The sequence below is a fragment of the Patagioenas fasciata genome, chromosome 11 (genome assembly GCF_037038585.1).
Source record: "Patagioenas fasciata isolate bPatFas1 chromosome 11, bPatFas1.hap1, whole genome shotgun sequence".
NCBI classification, from domain to species: Eukaryota; Metazoa; Chordata; class Aves; order Columbiformes; family Columbidae; genus Patagioenas; species Patagioenas fasciata.
Genome location: NC_092530.1, coordinates 3,423,753 through 3,431,440, shown reverse-complemented (window position 1 = coordinate 3,431,440; position 7,688 = coordinate 3,423,753). Strand labels below are relative to the sequence as shown.

Here is a 7,688-nt window from a genome sequence, read left to right as displayed (position 1 = left end):
GAATGAGCTCCCAGGAGACATTACTGGTGAAGATGGGGGCAAATAAGCCATGAAGAACCTCAGTCCTGTCTGATTCTACTCTTGCAAAGTTCAGCAGGAGGCCCACATATGCCCGGTTTCTTATTTTAAGGAAACTGTGTAAGCTCATCTTGCTGCCTTAATTCTCCCCTGCAGCTATGAAGTCCAGATCAGCTTTGGCATCATCTTTACATCGATGGACAAGGTTTCTAAATTCCTCCTCTGCAGCTTCCCCTGCTTTCACCTCCTGAGTGGTGTCTTTTTGTCCTGGAGATCCATCAGTTCAGATGAGCAGCCTCACAAGATAAATGCTTCTTTTCATGGGTTCTCAGAGAAATCATTCTTGTGCTTGGAGCAGGCTGTCCTGTAAGGCTGCTCAGGTTTCCTGAGCTTCTTCACCTTTCAGGCCTTCTTCCATGTAACCAACTCGTCTGCCATCCCCCAGTATGTCAAAGCCTTCTCTGGAGCCCACCAGCCTGTGCTCTGCTGCTGTCCTTCCTCCCTCCCCTCTGGTGCCTGGGACCCCACTATTTCCTGGTCACAACAACCAAGGTGGACACTGATGTTCACATGCCTCACCAGCTTTTCCTTCTTCATTCAGTACCAGATCCAGGTGAACATCACCCTTTTTGCCCACCAGGCAGGCATGTTAATAAGTTGTCCCAAGATTCTTTGGACTGTTGGCACCTGCAGCTTTGCCTGACCAGTGAATATCAGGCAATTACAGTTACCCATAGGAACCTGCTCATTGACTGGAGACACCCTAATGTTGCTGACAGAAGATCTTTTCCATTTCTTCTCCATAATCAAGTAGTTTGTAACATCTAACTGGATTTACATGGCAAAGTCTTGGAACTGGGGGTGAGTGTGGGTGTGCTACAGTTGTCACCTCTCTGAGAAGGCAACAGGAGTTTGACCAAAGTCAGACAGAGAGGATTTCAGCTGCTCCAAGATGGACCCACTCCTGCCAAATCTGAGCCAGTCAGTGATGCTGGCAGCACCTCTGGGATATTGTATTTGAGAAAGGGTAAAAACCGCTGCACAACAGCAGGTGGGAGAGAGGAGGGAGGAGATGTGAGAGAAAAGCACTGCAGACACCAAGGTCATATCCCATAGGACCCAAGCAGGTCCCTCAGCAGGCCAAAGCTTGCTCTGCAGAAATCCTGCTCTTGGCCTTGTGATCATCTCCCAGGAGCCTCAGCTCCACTTTCCCATCCCTGACTGTTCCATCCTGACCAAGTCTTTGTGGTTTGTAAGTGTGAAGTCCCACAGGGCACCTCACCACACTGACTCCTCAGTCACCCGTGTCAGGAAGATGTTGTCAATGAGCTCCAGCCCCTCCTGGATGGCTGGTACCTTGCAGATATTGGGATATCTTAGGTCAGCCATGAGGACACAGCCCTGGAAACATGAGGCTTCTTTAATTTGTCTGAAGGAGGCCTCATCTAATTCCTCTTCCTGATCAGTGAGCCTGTATTTGATGTCCAATAGCCACAACCCTGCCCATGTTGTTCTGCCCTCTCAGGCTGACTCCTCAACCTTCAGCTGACGTTGTCTGTCCCCAGGCAGAGCTCCACACATTTCTCCTGCTCTCCCACATGAAGGGAAACTATCCCTTTGACTCCAGACCGCTGCCATTATGAACACCAGACACCCAAGCCCCCAGAGTTTCTCTAGGAGGTGGTATTGGTAGTGTCCTGTAACTCCTCATGCTGTTAAGCTGTGAGAGACACCCTTATCAGGATAAACCACCTGTGTACAAACATTAAAAGCTGAGCAAATGGAGCTTCAGTCCAGGGCCAGTCCAGACCTTGAGAAAATCTATGATATGCCCAACAGAAAACTATTCCTTTGTACAAGGAAAAATAAACTGTGATGTATCAGGGTGGGACAATAACCCCGTCCATCAGGACAGAGCAGGACTCAACACGCTGAGCAGTGACCCTGAGGAGAAGGGCCTGGGCACTCCAAGGTCCCCACACCAGCCCGTGGTGCACGCTCACCATGAACAAGGCAGCTGCACACGGGGCTGCATGAGGAGGAGCGTGGGGACCCAGACACCTGGAGTTCTCATCCCATTCGGTTCAGCACTGGTGTGACCCCACACACACGGGGGTGTGCCAGTGTGCGGCTTCCCAGTTTGGAGAAGCAGGGAGGAACTGGAGAGTGCAGGGCTCTGCCAAGGCAGGTTCAGCACCTTGTGCACATGGTGTGGGATGCTGAGGGACCTGGGCTGCTTGGGCCCAGCAGCGCTGGGGAGGCTGCAGCAGTGCAGGAGTAGCCTGAGAGTGCTTGAAGGGTGGTTTCAGAGGTGGTGGAGGTTTTCTTTATAGTGAGAAAGAGCACGAGAAAGAAATAATGGCCCAAAGTGCAGCTGGGGAGGTCCAGGCTGGACATGAACAGCAAGGGATGTGACTGGAAGGGCAGTGCTGTGGTGGAGCAGGTCAGCAGAGGGAGTCTGCATCAGCCCAAGGCTTTGTGCTTCAAGGAACAGCTGGGGAGGATGCAGAGATCTCAGCAAAGGAAGGAAGATGCTCAGACAAGAGCAAGGTGGGGCAGCAGGGGGGATGTCTGCAGCCTGCAGGGAAAGAGGTGCAGGGGATGCCACAGCACAGGACAGGCTGTGGTGGAGATGATCAAGGGATGTAAAGAGGCTGAAAGCCCCAGCAGACATGAGCTCCTTCTCCCCTTGGCTATGGCTGTTGTCTGCACCTCTGATGCCTGTGAGGAGACACCTTGTCCTTCCAGCACAGGGGCCTCATGGCCTCCTTGTCCCCAGCCAGGACCCTGGGAGGTGTGGGACCAGAGTCCTGCCCTTGGCCTTGCACAGCCCCACATCACACTGTCCCAGGAAGGGCCCTGGGCAACGTGGGAGGGACAGGATCTGACTTCCCAGGGCTGGGGGTCAGGGCTTGGCCCTTTCGTTAATGAAACACATCCAGGTTTACTGATCATCAGAGCCATCTTTACTTTGCTTTTCTGATCTCCAGTTTTCTTCTCTAACCGAACCTGGATATTGTTTCTCAGTAGGTTTCCTCAGTGGGACCCATTAACAGTACAAGAAACTTTGGAGTTTGAATCTGACTTTGACTTCTTGAGAGGTTTCTTCAACTTCCCCTCAGGGTCTGATGTTCAGGGACTCAGCACCAAACCCACCAGAGGGGTCATTAAAGCGCCTTGGGCTGCTCCTGTGCTGCTGAGCTGGGCTGGGCTCCTGCGATAGAGGGAGCTCCTGGCAAGCGGCAGCGCTGCAGAGAGACAGCTCTGCCCAGGAGCAGCTCCTCTGCACACGCAGCAGGGCTGAGGCCTCTGCCTGGGGATCTCAGGGAGACGAGCAAGGCAGAGAGAGATTAAAGGTGGTCAGGACTGGGAGGATGACTGAGAGCTCACTGGAGGAGAAACCTTTGCAGCCCTTGCCATGGTAAGTGTCTGGGTGCAGGGCAATGCAGCTGTAGCTCCTGGAGGCATCTCCTAAAACTGGCACAGGCACAGCTGGTGGGATCTGTAAGGAGGGGGCTCCTGTCAGGCAATGCTGAACAGCTGTGAAGCCGGGTGAGCACCCAGGGGTGCCCAGGGCTGTCCTGCAGAGCAGGGTCCCTGCACCCCAAGGCTGTGCCGGGGCAGGGACTCTGCCGCCTGCCAGGGTCAGTGCTCAGCCTGCCCGCGGAGATCCCATGTCAGCAGCTGTGGGTGGAAGGAGCGACCCCCGGCAGGGCAGGCAGGGAGCTTGTGGGGTTGAAGTGTGCTGTGTGGGTCAGGGCTGCTCAGAGCTCCAGATCACCCCCACAGAAATCGCAGAGGGTCCTTCTGAACAACAACATCGAGACAGCAACAGCGGCAAGGGAAGGAGTCTGTGCTTTCAGTTTTCCACTCTTGGTTGGCTGGGTGTTCAGTGGGAGATGGGGATTTATTTCTCTGCTTTGGAGAAGACACTGAGACCCCAGTTCTCGTTAGGACTTGTCTGAGCTGCTCCTGAGCCCCTGCACACACAGAGCTGCCCCTGGGCAGTGCCAGGAGGTGTGAGCAGGACAGAGCTGAGCACACAGCGGGTGGGACGGGGTCTGTGACACTGACAGGGAGCAGACCCAGGGACAGAGACACAGCTGCAGGCAGAACAGACATGGACAGGGAGAGGGAGATGGACCAGAAATGCTGGGGAGGGGATTTAGGACCCCTCCTGCCATCCCCTGCAGTGCAGACACATTTCCCAGTGCAACCCCCTGGTCTCCTCTCCTCCCCAGCAGAATCTCTGCCCCAAAGCCATGGGGTCCAGGTCATGAGTCTCCACCTCAGCAGCTGGACCTCCAGGTGAAGGGTTCCTGGAACATGGTACACAAAAGGTGCTAAAAGTACTTGCTCTACAGTGTCACTATGTGAGTGGCAGCAGCACAGCCAGGTAAGGAGAAAGTTCCACAGCATGCCTGTCTGCCTTTCTGTCCTTGCTTTATATCTCAGGAGCACTGCAGTGTCCTTCCCTGTTTCTCCACCTATCCCTGGTGCTCTTGCTCTCTGGGATTGGGGTGGGAGTGTGGGTCAGTTTTTGGTCTGACACCAACTCAGGGCGTCTTGCCCCAGACGTGTGTTCATGGAATCTAGATGCCCAAGCTGCATTTTAAACTGCAATGAACTATTTTTTTCAGTTGGTAGAAAAAGAATGAACTGAAACATCCCTCCATCAGGGAGGGTGTTTTCCGTGAAAAACAGCATGTTTATTTTCCTCAGAGAAGTCTCCCCTAACGTGTCACTGTCTTTTCCCCCTTGCACAGGTCCTCATGCCCACAGTCAGTGAATGTCAAACAGCAGCTCCATCACCCAGTTCCTCCTCCTGGCGTTCACAGACACACCGGAACTGCAGCTCTTGCACTTCTGGCTCTTCCTGGGCATCTACCTGGCTGCCCTCCTGGGCAACGGCCTCATCATCACCACCATAGCCTGGGACCAGCACCTCCACACCCCCATGTACTTCTTCCTGCTCAACCTCTCTCTCCTCGACCTGGGCTTCATCTCCACCACTGTCCCTAAGTCTGTGGTCAATTCCCTGTGGGACACCAGGGCAATTTCCTACTCGGGATGTGCTGCCCAAGTTTTTCTGTTTTTCATTTTCATTTCAGCAGAATTTTATCTTCTCACCATCATGTCCTACGACCGCTACGTTGCCATCTGCAAACCCCTGCACTACAGGACCCTCCTGAGCAGCAGAGCTTGTGTCACATGGCAGCAGCTGCCTGGGCCACTGGGTTTCTCTATGCTCTGCTGCACACGGTCAATACATTTTCACTGCCACTGTGCAAGGGCAATGCCCTGGACCAGTTCTTCTGTGAAATCCCCCAGATCCTCAAGCTCTCCTGCTCAAACTCCTACTTCAGGAATGTTTGGCTTATTGCGGTTGGTGTCTGTTTAGCATTTGGTTGTTTTATTTTCGTTCTTTTCTCCTATGTCAGATCTTCAGGGCCGTGCTGAGGATCCCCTCTGAGCAGGGACGGCACAAAGCCTTTTCCACCTGCCTCCCTCACCTGGCCATTGTCTCCCTCTATGTCAGCACTGGCATGTTTATCTACCTAAAACCCCCCTCCATCTCTTCCACTTCCCTGGATCTGGTGGTGTCTGTTCTGTACTCGGTGGTGCCTCCAGCAGTGAACCCCCTCATCTACAGCGTGAGGAACCAGCAGCTCAAGGATGCCTTGAGGAAACTGATGGCTGGATTCTTTTCAAAGGCATTGATCTTCCCATGTTCTGCATATCACTCATGACAGATCCCATGACAGGTCCAACCTGTCTTTTTTATAATTTGTGGATGTGGATGATGGCTTGGAGTTGGGGGAAGACTTGTTTGGTTTTGCTTTTCTAACTATGATAATATTGCCCACAAAGAAATGTTGTTATTCATCCGACTTCTAATTCTCTGTCCACCTTTAAAGTTTTAGTCACAGACTTTGTAAATACGAAGTCATGCTCTCTGTGGATTCAACCAAAATAAATGACCCTGCAGTGAACTGGTTATCTTTCCTCTGCAACCTTTGTGAAGCTCAATATGAGGTGCCTGTGTGCAAAGATGGAGGAAACCATTCCAACAGAGCAGCTCTGTCAGGGAGCGCCAGCCTTGTTCTTTCCAGAACTGTTCTCTTTCCAGAACTTCCACACTCTCCTTCTCTGCCCTTGTGCTGGTGAAAGGCCCGAGTGCTCCCAAGGTTTGGTCACAGTCGTACTGTGTGTCAGTCCTGTGGCCAGGACAGGCAGTGGGCACTTCTGTGACAGAACTGGTCTCAGAACAGCAACTTCATCAGCAAGGGCATCTCCTTAGCACAGTGCCTGAAGGTTTAGATTTTCTTCAAGAGTTTTTTTAAAGAACATGCCTAAGGAACAGACTCTGAAGAGGCTCATTGTTTTGCTTGTTTCTCTGTAGGCTCAAAATGATGAGATCACGGTTCCAGTGTGGCTTTTGAGGGACTTTGGGCTGGTTGTTCAGGTGTTGTTTGTTGGTGGCCAGCACCCATGCATATGGTGAATAAGGCAGGGTCCCTCTGAGCACCCTCCATTGCCACCCCAGAGCTTGTGTGGGAGGTGGTCAGTGGCAGTGACCACCATCGGCTGGGGCTGCCTGCCAGCCTGACCAGTATGGCCCCGCAGAGTCACCACAGCCCGGGCACCACAGCCCACTTGATCTACCGAGCAAAACCCCCATCTCAGGGGTTGTGAGGAGCATGGGGACAGGGTGCAGGAATGGCAGCCAGGCCACTGCAGGTGTGCTCTCCCTAGGGAAAGGCTTTGTGGGAGATGGGGAGTCCCAGGAGAAGAACAGGACACAGGGTGTGTGCAAGAGAGACATACAAACAGTCTGTCATGCTGCCGGGTGCCAGATTGGGGCTGTTGCCTCTCGCAGCCACCATTTTGATCATTGTCTTCTCACTACAGCTCAGAGAGCTTGTTCTTTCCTCCATGGAAGGACACCAGATGACTATGTCAAAAGTCCAGGTGTGCACTGAAGGGACATGTGAGCAACCACATCCTGTGGGGGGGGAAATGAACCCCAATGAGCACATGTGCCATCAGCTCTTCCTGTGGGTGCCATGAAGGCCTGTGGGATGGTGTATCAAGGTCACTTCATGTTGAGAGTAACTTCCCAAAGAAGCCACCTGAATGTGGCACTGGGATGTGCTTCCTTGGACTGAGGTCAGTGTGACCTCCCTGGAGACCTGCATCAGCTCCACAACCCAGACCCAGCTGCTGCCCAGCTTTGTGACTGACGATGGCACCATCTCTGCTTGCAGCACTGTCACTACAATTTCCTGCAACTCTTGCATGTGCTGAACGTTGGGGTGGTGTGTTGTTTGTTCATTTGTTTTCTGGCTCATACATCCCATGACCAGTGCTGGGTCCTAAGACACCCTCATTTTGCAAAAGCCACAGGCTGGACGGTCTGTCTTCAGAAGGCAGCTGCACCTCGGCTATGGGGATTTCCATCCCCTACAGTCATCACTTCATTTTTGCCCCAGATACAGTTTTGTGTTTGTATTTTAGATCCATTTGTCCCCTCCCTGTTCACATGGGCATCCCATGAATGCATCACTGCTCTCTGCCCCAGTGTAGACAGGCACAAGGCCTTTTCCACCAGCTCCTCTCACCTCACCAGTGCCACTGTTTTCTACAGCACCCTCATCCTTGACTGTGGG

General features: G+C 52.9%; 1 pseudogene; it reads left to right on the top strand.

Annotated features, from left to right (window-relative positions):
- Positions 1-4,807: 4,807 nt before the first annotated feature.
- LOC136106402 (olfactory receptor 14C36-like) lies at positions 4,808-5,768 on the top strand (annotated as a pseudogene).
- Positions 5,769-7,688: the final 1,920 nt, after the last annotated feature.